This window comes from Lathamus discolor, chromosome 3 (genome assembly GCF_037157495.1).
Source record: "Lathamus discolor isolate bLatDis1 chromosome 3, bLatDis1.hap1, whole genome shotgun sequence".
Taxonomy (NCBI): Eukaryota; Metazoa; Chordata; class Aves; order Psittaciformes; family Psittacidae; genus Lathamus; species Lathamus discolor.
In genome coordinates, this window is record NC_088886.1 from 37,053,729 (window position 1) to 37,075,852 (window position 22,124).

The following is a 22,124-nucleotide window of genomic DNA, read 5'->3' on the forward strand; positions in this document are numbered from 1 at the left end:
TGTCCCTTAGGCTCTCAGAAGACTGTATGCTGTGGTGGAGAGAGCAATAGGTGAACTTTAGTGCAAGCAGTAAAAATGAGAGGTGGATTCTTTGACATGGAGAGGCTTTATGCTCTGCCTAGAGGGAGTGAGTCACAAAGATGGCAGCACTTGCCTCTGAAAAAGTTCAGCATTTTGCAAGTCTTAAGTTTTTCAAACTCCACACCAGTCACAAGACCTGGGATAAATCTCAAGCAGCAGAAATTAAACTAATGGCTTTATTAGAATAAGTTGCTTTTTTGCAAAAAGCTGAAGAAACCCCTTAGAGGTCTGTGATGACAACAGCAAGCTCATCAGTAATAAAGCAAAAGTGATTCAACAATAATAGCATAAAGTTATTGATGTGAAGATCGAACTGAACCTCACATAAAAAAGGTTCACTGAGTAGATTGGCTTAACTGTCTATCTTTGCACGGTGGAATAGGAAGCATCATCCTCCCTGCAAAGAGGGTACAGGCACCTCACCAGGAAAGGCAGGACTGCCTACACCACCATCAAGTTTTCCTTGGCATCTTCCATATTGTTGCAGAGGACAGTATGTTCTCTGAACATGTCAGAGAAGAGGCATGACGAGACTCGGCAATTCACCAGAACACATTCTCTGGCTGGAAAGGCGGGCAGCTGGCTGTGCTCACTTCATCTGATTAATCATCTTAATTATTGCATTTTTCTAATTATGTAAGCAAGCAATGGCCCTTGCAGAATAGGGAGGAGTTAACAGTGGGAAGCCCCATGCTTCCAACAAGGGAGTGATGGGGACACAAGCTTGTGCTACAGGTGTGGAACAATCTACATTAGGAAATCACTGAAGCACTTGGAGCTGACATCAAGAGGGCAACGTGATAAGAGCTGACACCAGACAAAAGAAAAAGTCTTCAGAAATAAAAATAAAGGTTTATCTTTACGTGTGAGGAAAAAGGGGACCAGTGAAGGGATACAAAATTGATGGGGCTGTCAGTGCCAGAGACAACAGCAACGACCTTAGCAACTTCAAAGAGCGCTAGAAGAAAGTCTAAGAGATAAAGGATAGAGACTGAATGAAGTCACAACAGTCGAGACAGAAGATAAGATGCTGACCATTTGTTTAAAAAGGACAGAATTTCAGATATATTACTTAAGAATTGACGAACTGAGGACACAACAGCAGAGAACAGTCTTCAAGATAACTACAAGGAGATGTGCTGAAAAAGGACAGTCACTGAAATTGAGTTACTACATAATCAGTATTTCTTCTTGATGGTTATGAAACTACTGAGTCACTGCAAAAAAAAAATTGATATTTCCTCTGAAGTTCAGGATGTTCAAAGAGAAAAGTAACATCCTGAGCTCCTTTTAAAAACCAAGACTAAGCGTTGACATCTATTTGTTCTAGTTAAGTTATGCAAATATATACATATTCATGACCAAATACAGAACCTTTCAATGCCTGCTTCCTCAAATTAATATATGAAACCAGTTCATATTGTATCTCTTATTGTATACAAGTGTTATCTCAAGAAGACACACAAGAAAATGAACTTTGAAAAAGTTGTTTCATAATTCTGGAATAAATACAGATATAATGAAACAGCTATCATGTTGTTCCACTTGAAACTTCATTCTGGAGTAATTGAAATGTAGAGCACTGATTAGCTGTTCCATTTGGGCAGGACGGGAACCGGATGGGTGGGGAGAAGGGGAACAAAGCACCAAACCAAGGGGATTTCAATTCCAGAAAAACTGAAAACAGCATCTATATTCCTACCAAAACCAATGAATATGTCTCAATAACAGCTGTTGTGTTTCCAGACATAGTATCATACATAAAAACAAAAAAATATTTTGCTCAGTTTTAAAATCCAGCAGACACAAAGGCTAGAGGCACTCAATTGCTCAAGTCCACATGACTGCTGTTCACTGCAGGCAGCCAGCCATACATACATAGGCAGAATCGTTTTTTGATGATACATCCACAATGCAGATGAAGCCAAATTTGAAATAGGATTCTTGTATCAAGCTCTTCAAGCAGAAGCCTAAGGGTGTTGGTTTTGGAAATCTGTGCACTGTAATTTCTTAAGTTAACACACAGGAAACCCCCTCACAACCAACAGATGACCACACTCTGAACAGCTTTTAACCTGAAGCTTGTAAGAACATTTAGACTGTGAAGAGGGATAAGGACAAAGGAAAGAGAAAAAAAGCCTCCTGTGGTGGACATCTCCAGCAAACGACAGTCCTCCGCTTCAAGGCCATTTATTCCAATGTGGATTTTGGTTGGTTGGTGGTTTTGTTTTGGTTTTGATTGACTGATTGTTTGTTTGGTTTGGGGTTGTTTTGGTTTAGGGGGGAGGGGGGTGTATTTGTTTTGTTGTTTTTTTTTTTTTCCTTGTTCCTTACTCATACCAAATGAATGCCTCTGATCCTACCAGACTGCATCCTTATGAAGGGATAGACTCCACTTTCCCTAAATTTTCTGATGTTTCTGATACTGGAAGACCAGTTTCCCCAACTCCTTAAACCTTGGTGGCACTCCACGGGCCTTCTTTAGTTTTTCTGCTCTTTTAAACAGAGAAACACCAAATCCAGACACAGTATTCTAGGTAAGGCATATCACATGCCAAGTGAGGAGTAATGATCACATGCCAAGTGAGGAGTAATGATCACATGATTTGCCTTGAGATGCTGCAGCATCTACACTTCCAGGAGCACAGAGGAACCAAAGGATGGGGCTGGCTTGGTAATGCAACTGCAGACAATAGCAAAATATTTCAAGCTGTTTCACCTGTCTCCATAAGCAAGTCCTAGCCATGGTCATTACTGACCTGCATCAGCATCAAAGGGACTGTTATTCTTGACTATGTACAGTCTGTGAGAACTAAAGTTTTAACAAGCTACTCAAGCATCTTTTACTTTGCTCAGGATTTTAAGAGTGCATACTTCAAAACAATCAAAGAACAAATACCATCAGTAAATGTTAGCACTCTCCCTGCCCACAGTAGCTTGCAAATGTACCTCAGTTTTAATGTTGAGGGTAGAAAAGCAAAAGCCTTTGAAGGGAAGTCTAAAGTCTGAGCAGCAACTGCAGTTGAGTGTGATAATCATACTGCTTCTTTTACCTGACCTCTTGCAAGGAGGGCACATCACTGTAATTGGTAGCTCCGGTGAGCCCAAAGCTCAAGAGACCTTTTTTTTTTTGAACATAAGCTGCTCTGTTGCACCATTAGTAGACTCCCCACACTGTGCCTGTGCCAGTTCCAGGGCCTCCCTGGCCACACTGCAGAGGCATCAGATGCTCTGATATTCCAACCTTCATGCAAGAGGGACACATAGATATTTAGCTGCATCAACATCAAATGTCTTTAAGAAGGATACTGTAAGCATTCCCCTGAGGAACCATGGGTCTCTTCAGCCTTATACAACAGACTTTAGAGTCCCAGGATTTTGGGGGTTGTACCCTTACTTATTCAGGGTCTCTTGGGTGGAAGAGAGAATCCTTTTTATCTTCTTTTACTTGTATGGCATGCTCAATCCCCTTCCTTTGCTTTTTTGAAGCAGACAAGTTTTCTTAATGAAAACCTGAGCTCTTTCCCTCATTAAGCCCACAAGTTACTGTTGTAATATATTTGCTACCTAAGTCACTACACCAATTCATGCACAGCTTTGCTTTATAGATGCACCAACTGATGCTACCATCATGACATCAAATAGTATTTGTCCAATGATAATATTCAAGCTCCTGTATCTATTAAAACATAGTTTGATACTTCACCTTATACCCCTTTAGACAACCCCAGCAATTAGATTTCTGTTATTTGTCTGATTTCACTGCCATTGAGTACAGGTCCCTTTCAATTGTTATATGTCCACATTTCACGCCGCAGCATGGACAAGATCTCATCATCATCTTATACTGTTACAAAAAATAATAAAAAACTAGAAAATAGATTAAGTCTCCACATTTGTACTGGATTTCTTTGTCAGTGATTTTGCAGTTTGGGTATGCTATGTGATTAATATGCTGGTACCAGTGAAGTGGCTAAGGACTTTACAAAAAACCTACCTAACCTGCAGGACAAGGCTTTACAAGTAGAAGATTAATATTTATTCAGTAGATTTGTTTCGCCATGAAATAAAATGTTTTTCCTGTATTTTAGCCAGCTGTTAATTCACACCCAATCCAATTAGTCTGAAAGCAATTTAAACAACCAAGGAAAAAAAAAATAATTTATCAGATATTAAGCATATGCACATTCTCAATAATGAATAAACAAAAACTAAGGTATTTCTTTGTAGTGGAATAAGATATTTGTCTCCCATGCACAAAGACAAGCCAGGCGGGTGTTTTATTGCAATCTGCGCAACAAAACCGAGCACTGCATGGTGCTTCTTCATCGCTCTACTCCTTTTGGACTGATATGTGAAGCTGAAGTTTTGCCATGTTCCATGAGCCCCTCCCATCTGTTTCAGCTGACACCATAAACCTCCACCCAACACAGAGACAACTCAGCAGACTTGGCAGAGAGCAAACAGAAGCTGGCAGCAGCTAAAACCATGTGGAGTAGCATGGCGGTGCAAATGGAAGGGTGACCTGTGGACATGGGCCGCCCAGCAGACAAGCGGCCTTATTCATTACCACATCTGACATGTTTCAGCTGTTCAAGCCTGCTGCCACCCCTTCTTCAATAAGAACAATTATTCATTAAAAAAAAAAAAAAAAAGAATTTAAACACCACCATGACCCCAATAACTCTGCACTCCACACTCCCAAAAATCTCTCCTATAACTAATTCAAACAACTCCCCTTATCAATTAAATTGTTGGGGAGGGTAGACTGCAGATTAGGAAGTATTTTTAAGATGCTCAAAACCACTGTGACAGGGAAATCAGAATCATACTTATCTTATTATTCCCTATTTTTGAATTGTGGACTTTATTACACAACTCTCCTGCTCTGTATGAAGACCTTGCCCACTGACCAGCTGCACTCCCCAGTCAGCAGCATGGAAAACATACCATTTCCATTCCTGGAGATACCAAGAAACCTCTGATCAAAACAGAAATGGTCACATTGAGTCAGTCATGCAACAACATACACACAACAAAATCAAAAACTCAAGGCCAAGAAAGCAAGGCCTTTGTAGACTAATCACTAGAATGAAACACCTTAAGCTAAATATTTTTCCTCAAATAAATCAAAGGCATGTGGCCAAATCCCATTTAAAAATAAATAAATAATTAAGCCACGAATTGTTTTTACTGCCTTTTAAGATTGAAAAATCACACCCATTTGGTATCATGTAGCACTCTGAGAACAGAAGCTGGGCAATGTCATCTCTCAGAACTTTTACACCCTGTATATTATTCTTTTATTTTAAACATATGATTATTCAATCAATGTTGAGAAATCATTAATTTGTTTTGATTTATTTTCTTTCAAGTGAAGTGAATACAAGTTCCCATTCCACATATCTGCAAGGTCTACATTCAAAGTTTCCCAAGATGATGGCAGATTTAGATTAGATATTAGGAAGAAGTTCTTCCCTGCGAGGGTGGCGAGGCATTGGCATGGACTGCCCAGAGAAGCTGTGGCTGCCCCATCCCTGGCAGTATTCAAGGCCAGGTTGGATGAGGCTTTGAGCATCCTGGCCTAGCGGAAGGTCTCCCTACCAGTGGCAGGGGGACTGGAACTTCATGATCTTTAAGGCCCCTTCCAACCCAAACTATTCTGTGATTCTATGTTAAAGGTTGTTTCAGGAGCTTACTGAGAGGTTCATGGGAGCTCAAGAAAAGCTGTTCACAATGTCATGAAGCTGAAGTCATAATAGCGTAAGGCTTTGCAGTCACCTTTTTTACTTTGTATTTTTACCACCTGCAGTTTTCCTGTACAGTTGCAGGGCTCCATCCCCAGGAGAGCTGTGTGTGGTCCTTCACAGCAAGTTTCAACACAAGTAAATATGTATAATAGCTTTGTGACAGATGTTAAGAATCCCTAAACGTGTTAAATGGTAAATGTTTTTATTGCCATAGAAGCAGGAGATATGTGCTCCTTTGCCCAAGATCTTCCCCCTCTCCCTTGGATTAGTGGTGAGATAGTCAAGATGTAGCACTGACTGGATATGCAGTGGGACTTCAATAATAATTACTTAACATAAGCACAAAACTTACATGCAAACAACACTGGTGTTTAAGCAGTCACTGAAATACACCAAATATTCAAACACTAAGGATCCTTCATTCAGTGCCAGTGTGTGAGAAATCTGAGCTTTAAGTGGACTGTTCCTACATCTGTATACCAGCATGTCAGATTAAAACTGATGCACACTTACCTCCATCCACAGCTTTCCTAGCAAAAAAAAAAAAAAAAAAACAAAAACAAAAAACACAAAACAAACAAAAAACACCCCAAACAACCAAGAAAAAAAAAAAATCACCGAAACAAAACAAAAAAAAAAGATAAAAAAAAAAAAAGAAGAAAGGCAAATTAGGCTGGCTTGGAGTACCAGAGTATAACCTCAGAACACACATCATCACCCTGCAAGTTATTCAGAAGAGAACAAATTATGTCACTGGATTAGGAGCTTGGTTAAGAGTTGAAGGCTTTCCAAAAAGCCTAAATCCTTCTTTGTGGGTTACACACTGTCCTGGGTTCAGCAGTAGCAGTTATTTTCCTCCTTCTTAGTAGCTGGTGCAGTGCTGTGGTTTTGACTTTCAGCCTGGGAACAGCTCTGATAACACCGATGTTTTAGTTACTGCTCAGTAATGTTTAGTCTGACCAAGGACTTTCTGAGTCTCATGCTCTGCCAGGGAGAAGGGGAAGCCAGGAGGAACCAGAGGCAGGACACCTGACCCAAACTAGCCAAAGAGGTATTCCATACCATTGCATGTCATGCCAAGTATATAAACTGGGGGCAGTTACCCAGAAGGGCTGGATCACTGAGTATCGGTCGGCAGGTGGTGAGCAGTTGTATTCTCTTCCCTTGGTATTTCCCTTATTATTATTACTGGTGGTAGCAGCAGTGATTTGTGTTTTACCATAGTTACTAAACTGTTCTTACCTAAACCCGCTGGAGTTACATTCTTTCGATTCTCCTCCCCATCCCTCCAGGACCAGGGAGGGAGGAAGGTGGACGGGGAAGTGAGCAAGTAGCTGCTTGGCTGATTGGGTTTAAACCACAACATACACTTATAAATTTCTTGTGTAATGTATTTCTTATATATACATTATATATACACACACATACACACATATATATATGTGTGTGTGTATATATATGTATATATATATATAAACATAGAAGTTTTGGGAGGCTCAGATGCCGAGTGATGATCTCGGTCATTTAAGGTAACTCTGAAGGAGGTAACTGGTGTACCAGACTCACCACATATGCCAACCCCTATGGTTATTCAACAGACCCTCCTCCTCATTAGAGCTAAGTTTAGCCCAAACTAGATTTTATGTTAATATGTCTGTACTGTCACCCAGACCAGCTTAGATTGTCAAAACTTTGTATTCCCAGCATAGATTTTCTTGATGGTTCTGAGAAAACCAAAGAAAGAAACAACATCACTTCTTTAAATGCCCATTACCTCCACTCATCCATCATAGTTACGCTGCATCAGGACTTACAGCCTGAGCAAGGAAAATTTTGGGAAATAGCACCAGGCATTACTTTTCAGGATTGGTAGGGAATACAGCAGCTGGGTTCTGGAGGAATCCACTGAGCCCTCATTTCCACAGCATCACCTGGAGCACTGGGAGAGCCTAATAATGAAAATAAATTCATAGGAATGGTCATCTAAAGTTCTGCTGGTTTCTGCACTAGGCAAGTCAGCAGAGACAATACAAATACCGTATGGCAGCAGCAAAGGCACTTGCATCTGGCAAAACACTATACATACTTGCATGACAAAATCTCATTAAAGAAACAAATATATTGTCAACAGAACACCATCCACCTTAGATGACTTTAGTGCCGTGGGTTTTCAGAGCAACCCACTTTATACACCAAGATTATTCAAGCTTGAATAACTGGCCCCAACATAATCCTTTTGTCCCTAGATTGATACAATCACTTGTACTGCATCCAAAAAATGCCAGAAGATGAAGTTGGTAATGAGATTATACTTTTCCCTATTCTCACTAGTTACTCAGGGCAAATAACTGATGTGCCATTTTCTGTTCTCACTATGAGATTGGATTTGCATTTTTGTTTCCAAAGCAGCAGGTATTTTGGTGATGCGGGATTCTTGGTTTTGGTGGATTTTTTGCTAATTTTTGTGTTAGTTGGTTTTGGGGTCTTTTAGCAGCACTTCATGTGCTCTTTACACCACTTAAAAGTCCATATGTAAATGGATTCTTGTCCTGATGTCACTTCAAGACACAGAACCTCCCAGCCATTAAAGACAATAACTCAATCTGATAGTTCTGTGTCTTTTTCACCTCAAAACATGAGATTTTGTACATCAGCCTTGCACCATGACACTGAAGGCACACACACAGAATGCACAGGCACAAAGAAATGTTAGCATTTCTTACCACTGCATTATTTTCCCCCCACCCCAATACCATGGTAACAAGATACAGTTCCATCAGTCTGCAACTGAATTAACAATATGGGGAGTCTGGCTTGAAGGTAGAAAAACAGTTCTGATAAGAAGCAGAATTTCTACAACCTCTTTTGAAAGATTTGTTAAGTTTTCATAGCCAGTGTGTCAGCAAGTAACAGGGTTTTTAATCCAGTACAAAGAAAGCCCAGTCTAAGTCACTTACAAATCTGCCCATCCTAAATTCTTACCAACTGTAACATATTAGGGTATCATATAGCAAACTGATACACTGACACTTGACATTAATTTACATGTATCAGTATACAATTATGCACATAATTACATCTATTCAATCTTGTCAGAACTCACAAAAGTCATACTCACCACCATGCACTGCAACATATAGTTGGCTTATTTATACACTGTAATTGTAATTGAATTAAAGGTGAAGACTTTTCACAGACTTTCCCACCCTCCCACTCTAGGTTATCCTGCTGAAAGGTTAGCTAACAGGTTACTTTTCGTAAAAGTCAAGAAGAGTCCTTTATTTACCAAGTCACAGCCCGTTCCTTTCTTTGCTTTTACAGTTATGTTTACCCTTCTCAATTGTATGTTTCAGTGCTCTCCTCCTTCAGGTATACCCTTAATCTTTGCAACAAACTACCACTCTTAACTGTTCCCATGTAACTTGCCCATTCACAGGTGACTACACAAGTTCTCAGATCTCTGAACTGGCCCAAACAAAACTAAAATTAAAAAGTCCTAGCATCTAACAATAGGGAAGGAGAAAAAAAAAAAAAAGGAAAAAAAAAAAAGCTGAAAGGAGGGCCAGGGGAGAGGTGTTTGCTTTTTTCTTTCCCTTGGAGTTATTCTTCTTCAAGAAGTTTTATAGCTGAATTTTATTTGTAGCAATGCCTACAGAACAAAATTCCTTCCACCCCACCCCCTCCCAGAAAGTCCTTCCTGCCTCCAGACTGCATGGCTGCTTGAATTCTATCCTGCATTTCCTTGGATCAAGTGATAAGTACACCCATCTGTAAATATCTGTACAGTTGAGAACTGGCTGAAGGTCAGAGCATAAATTACATTTATGACAACACAATTTGATGGGCTGAATCAATACGCATGGTGAAGCACACTGTGCAGGCTCCCAACAAGGACAGATCTCCACTCCTGTCATGAATTCTTTCCATTCTTTAAATCACAGCTATCTGCATTATTCCACTGTCAAAATAACCCTGTTCTCTGACAAAACAGCAAAACACATTCTGGAAGAGATGAAATTCCTGTCCAAACTCAATTCAATTTAATAAACTCCCTTGGGATTTTTCCACAAACACCAAATAAGAGGATAAAGAACTATAGAAAAATTATCAAATTCCAATATAAAAAAAAAAGTCATAGCTCTATTAGAGAACTAGAAGAGACTTAATTTCCCTGCTGTTGCTATTTTGTAAAAATGTGTACTACTACACAGTCTTCTTGGAAAGAGCAAGATGTACAGTGCTCTAGGCATATATAGGTTTAAAACAGTATGCAACAAAACCACAAGCATCCATGTACACACCGTTTAAAATCAGACCTAATGCACTTATTTTCCAACACAGAAGAGCATTTTTGTTTTTCATGATTATGGGAGGTATGTTTCAACTGCTTCATCATTCATCTAGAATGGGGGCTTAGTTGTTTGTGTTTTAGTTATTCTTGGGGGGAAATGACTCAGTGTTGTAAGTTTTAAATCACATTTCTGGACTGCAGTTTCCATCTACCATTGGCTGTGAATGAAATGCTCCAGGGAATGGCAGTTGACTGCTCCAAATTACTCAAAAAGAGTTCACTGCAAACAAAACACCATTTATTCAAATATACCAAAAAAACCCAACAAAGCCAAACCCAAGACCACCACCAAGACAAACATTACCACCCCACACATATAAACTAACAATCCCCAAAACTAAACCAGCTAGCCCCAAAGACCGCTTTCAATACCTAGAATAACTGAATTTAACATCTTTCTTTGAAGATTTTGATCAAGTTCAGTTTAGTCCAACTACCACTGAACTAGGAAAAAAGACTCCCTCTCTTTAGCAACACCTTAAGTTTTTCTCTCATTTCTCTCCCAACAGGCTCTCTATTTGATTAGGCACATGACCCCAAATGCATAGAACTTTTCTGAGGAACAAGCACTTAAGTTATTTAAGCACGAATGTATAGCCTTGGACTGCAGTTAAGTGTTTTCTTGCAGTCATACATAATTTCAGGATTGCTTCCAGCAGCTATGAATAATTAAACTGAAGTTGGACATGTGATTAAAGATTATGATTAAAGATCTGGCACTTAATTTGTCATCACTAAGTGGCTCCACAACTACCTGCACATACAGGCTTATTCTCTAAAGGCTTACTTAGGACCCTGGGCTGGCTGGGATCACAAGGATATAAAGTGTAGATACTTGTGTGTATTTATAGTACCATAGTCCTTGTTGGCAAGGTACAGATTTGTCCAGAGACCTCAAAAAAGGAATTTGTGTCACAACCACAGCTATCACAGTCTCAAAAGGCTGAACACATTGGAAAGCAGGGGGAAGGAAGGCAGGGTCAGACATTGTCCTAGGATATGAAAAGGCCACAGGTATCACTGATACACAGGTCAAGGATACAAACTCATTTTCTTCAGGTCAGTACAGTACATTGGCTAAGCTTAGTAGTCAGTCTTGAGGACACATCTTCTAACACCAGGACATGCAGAAGCTCAAAGTTTAAGAGTAAAGCCAGAAAATTATTAGCAATACAAAGTTCCCCTATACATTTTTTTTTTTCAGTTTTTATCACAAGTGAAATCAAAGTCAGAAAAATAACACCAAAACAGTCAGAAACTAGAGTTCAGGAAAGGTCAATTTGTAGCTAAGCTGCAGTTCCAAAGAAAGCCATTTGCCACTGATAAAATCCAGGTATCCCTAAAGATGTGAAAAGTCATTCTTTCAAGGACTGTATAGCAGGATGGATTATGGCAGAGTGACACTAAAAATTACTGTTGATCACAGCAACATATCCTTCTTTCACACAGCTTGTTCCACTGTGCAGGAAGAATCTTGCAAGGCAAAAAACAGCAAAGTACGAGAGAATAAGGGAAGCACTTAAAGCTTATCCTTTTTATTTAATAATAAAAAAAAAAAAAAGGAATAAAAAGGATGTATAGATCTCTTTTCCCCTGGAAGTGGTCAGCAGGTATACACAAGGCCCAAGAACTAGATTCAACAATGTTGCTTCTATGGAAGAACAAAAATTATTTTACCATAGTCTTCAGTTGTTTTCACTAAACCATGCAGACATTCCAGAATAACGAAACTGATTTACTTGCCATCATTTCCTCCTAACAGGGGAAAACATCTTGGAAAGGAATAGTTTTCCCATTCCACATAACAAACACTCCCTGCAGAGGTAGGGGTCCCTCCAGCCACCAAAAGAATAGTGCACCTTCAGGATCACTGCAGGTACATCTGAGCAGAAGGAGCAAACCCCGTCACTTCGACATGTTCTCCCAGTCCCTTCTCAGATGAAAATTAAGTTCTTCTCCACTGAAAACTACAACACTTCAGACTCTTTAGTGATGTATTAATTTTGATGCATTAATTCATGAAGTTCACAGTATCGCAGAGATCTTGGTAAGAGGAGCCCACTGATAAGCTCTGTACGGTGCTGTTTTGCAGCAGCTTTTTATATAAAACCTCCACAATGTCAAACTTGTGTAGCTTGTGGAGCATACATTATTATCACCCTAGGGCTGCAGTAACCTTGCACATTTTTCCTCACACAGCACATTTCAAAGACAGGGGCTTTTTTAGCTTAAGAAATAATCCGCATTTTATACCCCAGAGCGAGGAAAGCCCCAAGGCTTACCTCTCAGGTGTTTAACCATATCAAAGAAAGGTCCACTGGTGCAGGAAGACCAAAGTACTTAATTCACAACTTGCATTACAAAACAAAGGCAGTTTCTAAAATTCCTCCCCAAGTACAATACGTGCATCTTGGCAAAATTAAAAGAACAGCTTTAAAAATAAAGAATCAACCATGAGATTTCACAATTAACTCAAAGAGGAAGATCAACCCATCTCATAATTAACCCAATCACAGTTAACCCAAACACAGAAGACCTTAATACAGATGCACCATGTGAGGAATCAGGTTAGTGGAGGAAAAAAGTCAGGAAGGACCACGCCAGCTCAAGAACTGGAGCTGTGTAAGAAAAGCCTGGCCCAAACACACCTGATAAGGATCTGTTTGCTTCCACTTTTCTGGAAGTGTATGTAGACCTCTCAAAGATTAATTGGAGTTAATTTGTTAAATTCCCTGTAGTGATCAACTATCCCAAGAAATATGAATAGTCATTCCCATCATAAAAAGCAGCCCATGTTTTCACTTGAATTATGATAGCTGTGGAGACAGTTATTAAGTGTCTCTTCACAGTTTGCCACTACTTTCAACAAGTACACTCACACATGAAATTTCTTAGAGAATTTTCTGGCTGTTAAACTGTTTAAGCTGAAGCAGGTATTTTCTAATTGTTTCACAATTAAGATAAACATTTGTCCCAGTGTTTAAATATCCCATTTATCCTCAACCCAAATAATCATGCTTGACCACAATAGTAAAACCTAATCTTTCAGCCATATAGCTGAAAGTAGAAATGGCTCAACCTGTAACTCAAGAGATACACAATATCAAGAGATACACATCTCCTAAGACACTCGTTTCCAGCATGGCAGCAACCCATGGCATTCTGCGGGGAATGGCTACCTTATGCCATTCGAGGGCAAATATTTGTTGAAGAAATTAAGAGTCTCAAGTACCTGTAAAGTCCTGTAGGATTTTGACACGCAGGGGAAACAGATATGTACATGAAAGAGAATCTAATGTCTGAGACTAAAAAAAACAAACCCACCCACTGGCAGGCATCATTAGAGAGAATGTCCCTTTCCTGACTCTAAGCAGCACATATATTCTGGGCCACCACTACTAAACTTCAACACAGACCCCTATGGGCCACAATCCCAGCATGTTTTGCTTTAATCAATACTGGTATTGGATTAAGAAATTACCAGGTACAGATACGATGTTTTTCACTGTAGCATCTGCCTTGGTTATGTACTGTTGTCTCAGTACATACAGGAATGCATTTGGATTGCATGCAGGGAAAATAAACACTGGTATCCAAAATTACCCAATCGAACTGTAAAATCCTGTAGTTTTAAATGTAAGGATTTGTTATTCAGACAGGCTGTAAGCACAGGACTGTTTAAACAATTTCACATGCCCTGTGAGCATGCTACGCAAAGCTTCCACCAACAAAAGTTTCAGCATCATTCCAAGGAATGAATCCTTGGGATTCATCCTAAAGACCTGGTGATGCAACAGCCAAAGGCTGAACCTCCAGCTGCCTCAGCTGCCAAACCGCTTATTCACCCCACAAGGCGGCATACGTGGTTAGGGACTGGGAAGTTGTTTATGTAATAGCAACCACCTCTCTGTACTTCTACACAGAAAACAATTATTCCATTATGAACCAAATTATCAGTAACAAGATTTAGTGATTTACCCTAACTACATAAGATTGGGAAACCTACCTCCAAAGCCCCACATGGCTCCATTTCTGACACTGCATCTTGTCTTTTCTTACCTTAATTCCCTCATCTATAAAACAGGGGTAAAAAATATCATTGCCTTGAAGTCCCCATGTATGAGCTGCTGTTTCAGAGCTGGGTATTGTACTGAGAGTTACTAAATAAAACTTAACAGGGCTTAGCACATTTCTTCAGGAAGGTTTCAGTTTACCTAGGATTTTAAATGAAGTATTCCCTGATAAATCTCATCTCTGTATCTGTAACATGTTTTTCACCCCGCTTTTCCACTGTGAAAACTCTCAAGTTAAATTCCGCCCTTCTCCTTTTTCCTAAAGTATGTCAGTTTGTTTTCAGCATTCAGAAACCAGTCTGATCTCCTAGGCTTTATGCACCAGAATTTGGAGTAATAAACACTGCTGCCTCACCCTCAAGTATTTCAGCTGTTTGTCTTTAGGGTTTACAGGAATGAGTGACTGAAAGAAATAATGCATTTTTCTTTCCAGCTTTGCATTGTATGTTTGTATAAAAAGATTCTAATATAAAAGTGGCATCGATCACAGCAATACTTCTCAATAAAAGAGCTGCTCATAGGAATTACATAATAGATGATACAGCTTCAAATAAGGAGAAATTATGTTACATCACCTCATTTGATTCTTTGGTGAATGCTTAAGTTTAGAGCAAAGAACAGTACAGGATTTGCTGCTGAGAAATTATGTCATTAATTGCAATCTATAGCATACTCACTCAAACAAACTTCACTATAAACTACCTTGGTATAAATATACTACATCCCATTCTTTCACACAGGTCCAGCATCAGATTACTGCAAGAATTTATTGTTCCTACTAAAAAGGCTATTAAGGAGATGGTTGAATAAAATTTTGGAAGATGTATACAGCAACAGGTTTTGTTAGGGCTACAGAGACTTCCTTCCTCTTCCAGCAGGGCTCTTTCTACCTACATACCCTGCACATGACTTAATTTTTCAGCAGATGAATATTCAAACCAGACAGAGGTATGCGAGTCAGCTTCAAACTACTTTTTCAAGTCCAGACCCAGTGGTTTATTCCAGTAAAAACTACTTCGTTGCTGTCTCCTTCCCTACCCACCTCCTATACCAGGCCATTTACTTCAATGGCTGTTGGATGAAGGTCTGTTCTTAGGCTAGAAATTGACAAATACACAGTATTAACTCCTTTCTCCTGCAGACAGGACTGTTGTAAATATCAATGCCATCACCACCCATGCTGTTTAGCTTCATATTTTGAACAACCTGGGCAATGCATCTGCTCAGTTAATTTCTGGGTTTCATACACACATGAAATCTATGTGCTGGTTTCCCTCCCCATTACTCCTCAACTTAAAACAGCCACCCATTTTTCCCTTTACTCTTCCTTTTTAATATGTACATCATTTGCACAAAAACTGTTTCTGTCTGTATTACATATCTAAAGCAAAACCACTGGCCAATCTACTACCTTACATCCCATTTAGACTTATTTATACCAAAACTTGGTTTACTGAAATGTGATCTTACTTTATGCGGATAACTATTCAGGCTCTAAGAACAAGCTATGATAAGTGCTCAAAGGATGAGCCTCCTGACCTCATAATATGCATGCCTATGGTCTAGTACCTGAAAATTACTCTCTCCCAGATTTTTTATGCCAGAACTGCTCTGTACAGAATCTACTTCCATTAAAAATTCATCACTGTTGTATAGTTATGCTGATAAGTATTGCAGTACGCATTGTTATACTCTTACAGTTAGAATAAAGTATTCAGCTCCTTGCCGAAATCAACATGCATTGCTTTTCCCACACATTTCACCACAGTCTAGAACAGATACATGTGAAAGAATATTATATATTATTTATTTTTTTTAAGAAATTTCACAGATGGAAAACCAAGGTATGGACTTTGTCATGACATATGCATAGAGAGGCTCCTTTTCTTTTGGAATTCACATCTTCTGTAGAAAGGCATGGAATAGAAAAGACATTTAATTAAACTGTCTTTTTTCTAGGTTTTAGTGTAATGAGTAATAACAGCATGCATCACTGCAGCAGCCATATTTATACTGACATGCACTGCTTCTGCTCAATGTATTGGGAGTGAAAGTTACTGTGTTTCCCAAAGCTCTGCTGAGCAAATTAAAATTTTAATTAATATTCTTTTTCATTATTTCCTTCTTCTCACCCCCACCCCTAGCTCCCCCAGGATTATGGACCTGAAAGTAAAACAGTACAGTACTAATCTGAGTGCGTGTTATAAGCTGAATGCCAAACAAAAATAACCGGTTAGCACAGCAGCCAGACTCAACACTGTCACATCAATAACCAGTTATAAAATTGGTGATTAAATGAACATGCCTGACCTCACTTGAGAGGTTTCATAACCAGAGGAAGCAATAGCTTGATAGCCATATTAGATGTTAACATTTAAAAATCAACTGTGTAAGATTAAAGTAATAAAATGATTGATTGCAGTTGAAGTTCTCCAGTACACCCATATGAGCAGGCCTTTTGAATTGCCAGGAATATAATGAAGTCTCTTTTTTCATTTAAGGAATACTTTCCTGGCTGCTGCAGGTCAGAAGACCTGGTACAGAAGTAGCAGCAGGAGGAAGAAGGAGTTGCTGTGCCAACATACATGTTTTTTTTATTTTTTAATATAAAAACATACTTACTGGATATGAACAGAACTTGACCCTTGTTTAAAATTAAGTATTTAACTAAAAAGGCAAGATTTTATTGCCAAGGGCATATCTCCTTGTGTACAGACCCAGTAAAAGAGATAACTTTCAGTGTGTGCATATTTCAGCACGTGCACATGTAGATGCTCAATAATGGAAGAGCCAAAACCAAAACTGGAGACCACTCTATTTCAACACTTCCTTTTTTTTCTTTTTTTTTTTTTTTAATGTAATTCACTGCCAAAACTGCTTTAAAATTTCTTCTAAAATGATCAAAGCAAGAAAATATGAGGTGAATCAGGAAAAGAAACAAAAGCCCCAATTCTCTCTAGGATAAACAGACCTCATGTGGACAGTCCTTGTGCATGCAATGTACTACCTTGTTATTTTGCCTGATTCCTGATTATGTGATGCTATTAAAAACCCAATGATAAATTCACAGTTAACACATTTGAACATGTGCATTATTTCAATATTTTGACTTTAAAACACCCCAATCAAAAACCTATAACATTAATAGGAACCTGACTGCTGGGACAGAAAGGAGAGTTAGATCTGAGATTCCTCCTGCAGATGTTCTGTACATTGCAAACGCTGCAGTATAATTTCAAGGTACTCATTCAGCACTCTTAAGAGTTCAGTCATTTTCTTGTCACTTTGCACTTCTACAAAGGCCATATTCCCCTATTTTCTAGGGAATTTTGAGTAACTAGCTATCTTAAAAGAAGTCATGCTTCATGTTTATGCAAATAGGCGTGATTTTAGTTCTTTCTATCAGAAACTGGATTATGTTGCATTTAAGTTCATCTTGGGCTTTGTTTGTTCCTCTGTTCACTGTAGTGCTAGGGTTTTCTTCAAGGGGCGATAAAACTATTGAAGCCTGTTAGAAGTCCCACTGATACTGCAACCATGTTTTTCAAAGATTTTGCTGATCCAGCTGCTACAAAGGAGACAATATGCAATGCATTTTTGAAGCTCTTAATGGCACCAGAAATAGAGTACATCATGCTGTTTTCATGACAAGTATGCACAGAAACAGACAAAACTTAAAGAGTCTTCTGTAGTCAGTTGATCTTCCCAGGATATTTGAGTTTAGGATTGTCATTAAGTTGCCAAAAATGTATCCAGTGGAGGGAATGTATAAAATATTGATAAAATAGGGCCTCCATCAAAGATTTATCTTTGCCTCCACATCATATTAGAGGAGTTGCAGACATTTGACAAATCTCAGATTTGTCACATTCCTTAAAACAGCGCACCAACTCCTTTATCGTCATTAAGCCAAAGACATTCGAGTATCACAAATCAATCTCCTCAATGCAAAGGAGCAACATTCACTAGTACACAGATCAATACTTCTTTCATTACCTGACTTGCTCATTTTGAGGCAATTAGCCAAGATCTCCACATCTGTCCAACCCCAGCAGACGCATCCCAATTAGGTGGACACTAACAGCAGTTGTCTCTTGGTCTTGGATGGAGTTTAATCCAAAATGCAATAAGTGATACCAGTGAAGGCATAATATTTCAAGTACAGGTGGGAAGAATACTGTGGATAACATTAAAGAAGCTAGAGATTACTCTTCGATAGCCTTTATACACATGACAATATCAATGAGGCTCATTCAAGTTCCCATTACTTTCATCATGAGTGTTATACCCTGGCTCCCTGCAGAAGATCTCAGCTTAATTAGTTTACATACCATGTTTAGTAGTAAACAGAAGATTAAGCAAGACATTGCACTTGTTGGGAACAAGCACGGGCTGGGCATGGGGAGAGTTTGTTTGAGGTTGAGGATTATTTTTATCTCTACTGTTTCCCCCCACCACCACCACTTCTTACTTCCCCAGTAAACACTGAGTGATACAGCACAAAGGACAAGTCAACACTACTATCAGAGACAGCAGCCTGTGGGAGTTATCACCAGCAATGCTCCCATGCACAACAACAGCAATGTCCATGTGTGTAAGAAGACAAGGCTATGTTATAGCATCACTCCCAAAAGAATCAGTGAGAGCTTCTCCTTGAGTTTAAGGGCCCAGAACCGTGGTAGGATTCCCACCCTCCCCCCCCCCCCCCCAAGTAAATGTTGAACAAACACCAATTCTCCCTTAAAATATGACACAGCAGGTTTGTGCTGGACAGTGGGGGCCCAGGGCAGAGCTTGGCTGCTGCCAGTTGAAACTCCATGTGCTAGTTTTGCTTCTGCTTATAAGTGCAATTCTTAATATGTGCATGAACCGTCACTGATGCCTCTTTGCTGCGATTCAGAGAACACATTTGACAACAACCACTTGGAATATTGAACAGAAACTGATTTTGGCTGTTCTTTGATAGCTATTATGTACCTGATGCATCTACAGTAAAAATAAATAATATTAAGAAAAAAAACAGCAATCTTCCCTGTTTTAACACCAAACATTCACTTCTGCCTGTGTCATATTCTCAAGAGCTGTCAGTCTGATGCCTGTTGTCTGTACCCATTCCCTGCCGTCTGCCCATTCATCGCGTGCCACAGACATCTCCTCAGTTAATTGTCTGCTCAGCTTTTGTCCCTTTCACCCAGGTTTTCTCCAAGTGAACTGCCTGTCATTACTCAGTTACTTCTGTGCCTCTGCAAATTAACCGGCCTCTTGGCAGGGCTCAGCATCTCAAAGCCTCAGCCAAGGCAGAAGTACATTCCTACACACTGCGTGCCATCTAGTGATAGAAAAAGTGAGAGCACAGTCTCACATCGCTTTGAAACGTTTCCAGATTTTAGCTTTCTTCTTTATGAAAAGTCCAAAGGAAACACTCAAAGATCCGAGAAAACATTCAGTCATTTTCTCACATACTGACCCCCTTTAAATAAAAGCAGCCACAACAGGGACATGCAGCATCTCCTCTAGGCAAAGTACTGCAGTTATTAAAAATGGATTGTAAATACATAAAACATGCAGAAAAAAAAAAAAAAAAACCGAACTAAACTCATGAGAATCATTTTCTTATATGTCACCCTAATGAAATTTAATGAGAAAGCGTTAACAAAACACTGCAGGCCACCCTCAGGTTTTGTACTTCACACACAACACAGCCAGCACATCAGTAGTGATGTCACTCCTGAAGAATGCCAGGATGTAAAGTAAAGGGGAAAGCAGGTGTTCTAGAGGACATCAAAACGATGCAGATATATGCACATATGCATTTCATCCCTCTTGGGGCTGACAATTCCCTTAAGTCATATACAGTAACCAGCACCTTCCATTTTTTTTGCAGAAAATTGCAGCATTCCAAAGAGATCATGCAAGCAATTGTAACCCATCTATCAGCAACAACCCCCATCAACTGTTTGGACAGACCAGGTTAGTCAATAAGCTAAACTATTTCAGCTTTTATTATATACCAACAAGGACTAACTCTTTCATATGCTTGGGAATGATATCCTGGATAAGTCTGAGGAATAGCCCTAAACCAAGTTGACAATTTGCACAGGTGGGTAATGTTTCTTAAACCGCATGGGCCCAAATGCCTTCAGCAGGTGAATACAGCAACAAAATTAATATATTAATACAGCTTTAAGAAGCTTCTAATCACAACTTTCATGCTTATTATCAACAGAAAATATGATGGGTGCTTTTTATTTTTCTTTGACCAATATTTACACGTAAGAAATTCTGCGTGTCTGCATAGAAACAGACTGTCATTGTTAATAGTGTCATAGCAACTAACAACCAAGCAGAGGTTTATTAATGCTCACATAACCAGAGAGAAGCCTTAGAGGGGAAACACCAAAAAATAGAGAAGTATAAGCTTCCACATTAATTAACGTCTAATTAACATGAAAAAAAACACATGCAGGGAGCATAGGGGAAAAGCTTTTGTTACTTGACTTCTGAGCACGAAGCTCTCAAAACTCCATTGCATTAGCTACATTTTGGAATTTGCTAATAAAAATATCAGAATTCACAAGTTACCAGTATTTTATCATCAAGATATGAACTACAGAAACTGCCAGCCAATGCTTGGCTGCCCTGATATTTGTTACCTTTCACTTGTATTGGCTTCAGGCCACAGAAGACCAAATCCTTACAGCAGCCCAACGCAGAGCAAACCTCTCCTGTAATGTTCACTTCCACCATGAGTACTTTCCCTGCTAGGCATCTGATTTTCCAAGATCTTTGAGATTATGGAATGAAAACACAATCTCCCTACAAGAAAGCCCCCAAGTTACTGAGGTTATACAGTTGGGGGTATCACGCCCCAGGGTGCAATTAACCCAAAACAAGTTTACATAACACTAAATAGGCCTCATGCTCACGTAACATAAATAGTTACAACACAACACAGCACGGCACAGACCACCTCTGGCACCACCACATGCTTATCCCAGAAAGTTCGGGCTGAAACCCCTAAAATCAATGCACAGGAATAGACAGGGACTATTTTTTAGTTTTGTGGGTTTTGGTTTTGTTTATTTTTTAACTTTTAAACTGGGTTTTATGGTGGGGTTTTTTTGTTTGTTTGCTTGGTTTTGGTGTTGTTTTTTTTTTTTTTGCGGGGGGGGTTTATTTTGTTTTGAGTTTTTTTGTGGGGGAGTATAAAATAATCAATTGAATCTGACAAATTAATTATCAAAGAACACTTTGTTAACCATACCAGTTAGCAAACAGCAACTCGATGTCTTGAAGACACATGTACCAAAACACTTCTGAAAACTTAAGTTCTTTTTGGTTTTAACACCTTAAAGAATATCTAATGCATTATCAAAGCAGAGACTTTTACCCAGGACCTCAGTATCAGAAAATAGGACAAACACTTATTAACACAAACAAGAAAAAAAAAAACAAACCTGTAAAAAGTATTACCTTCATCAGCATGAACATCACGACCAAACCACCTTCCCTCCCTTGTCCAGAAGCAAGAATAAAACCACATATCTTTTCACCCTCCCCCTCTTTAAACCTAAGCCTAAACCTAAACCTAAACCCACCGTAAACCCCCAGCTGGCACTGATGACTGGCCCACCCCCTCCCTGGCTCTTAAAGCCACACCAGTGCTTCCCAAATGCTTGTCATCTCTTTTCTTGCACACTTGCAGAATTTTTACTAAATTTTTTTGAAAACTTAGGTGCGCTAAAAAAGCCGTTTATGCACCAAAACGGTCTGTAGCAGCCCATGGCAGGGCCATGGCACTGGCAGGCTTTGTGCTCAGAGATATGTGAAGGCAGCATCTTACCTTGTGGGGGCAGGGTTAGTGTAATT

The 22,124-nt window shown here is 39.3% G+C and overlaps 1 long non-coding RNA gene across 1 annotated transcript in view; it reads right to left on the bottom strand.

Annotated features, from left to right (window-relative positions):
* LOC136010931 (uncharacterized) overlaps positions 1-21,810 on the bottom strand; it is an 89,092-nt gene extending 67,282 nt beyond the window's left edge. Inside the window, exon 1 of the long non-coding RNA XR_010611080.1 lies at positions 21,729-21,810. This is a non-coding gene — a long non-coding RNA (uncharacterized LOC136010931). The remainder of the gene's footprint in view (positions 1-21,728) is intronic.
* Between the last annotated feature and the right edge of the window lie 314 nt (positions 21,811-22,124).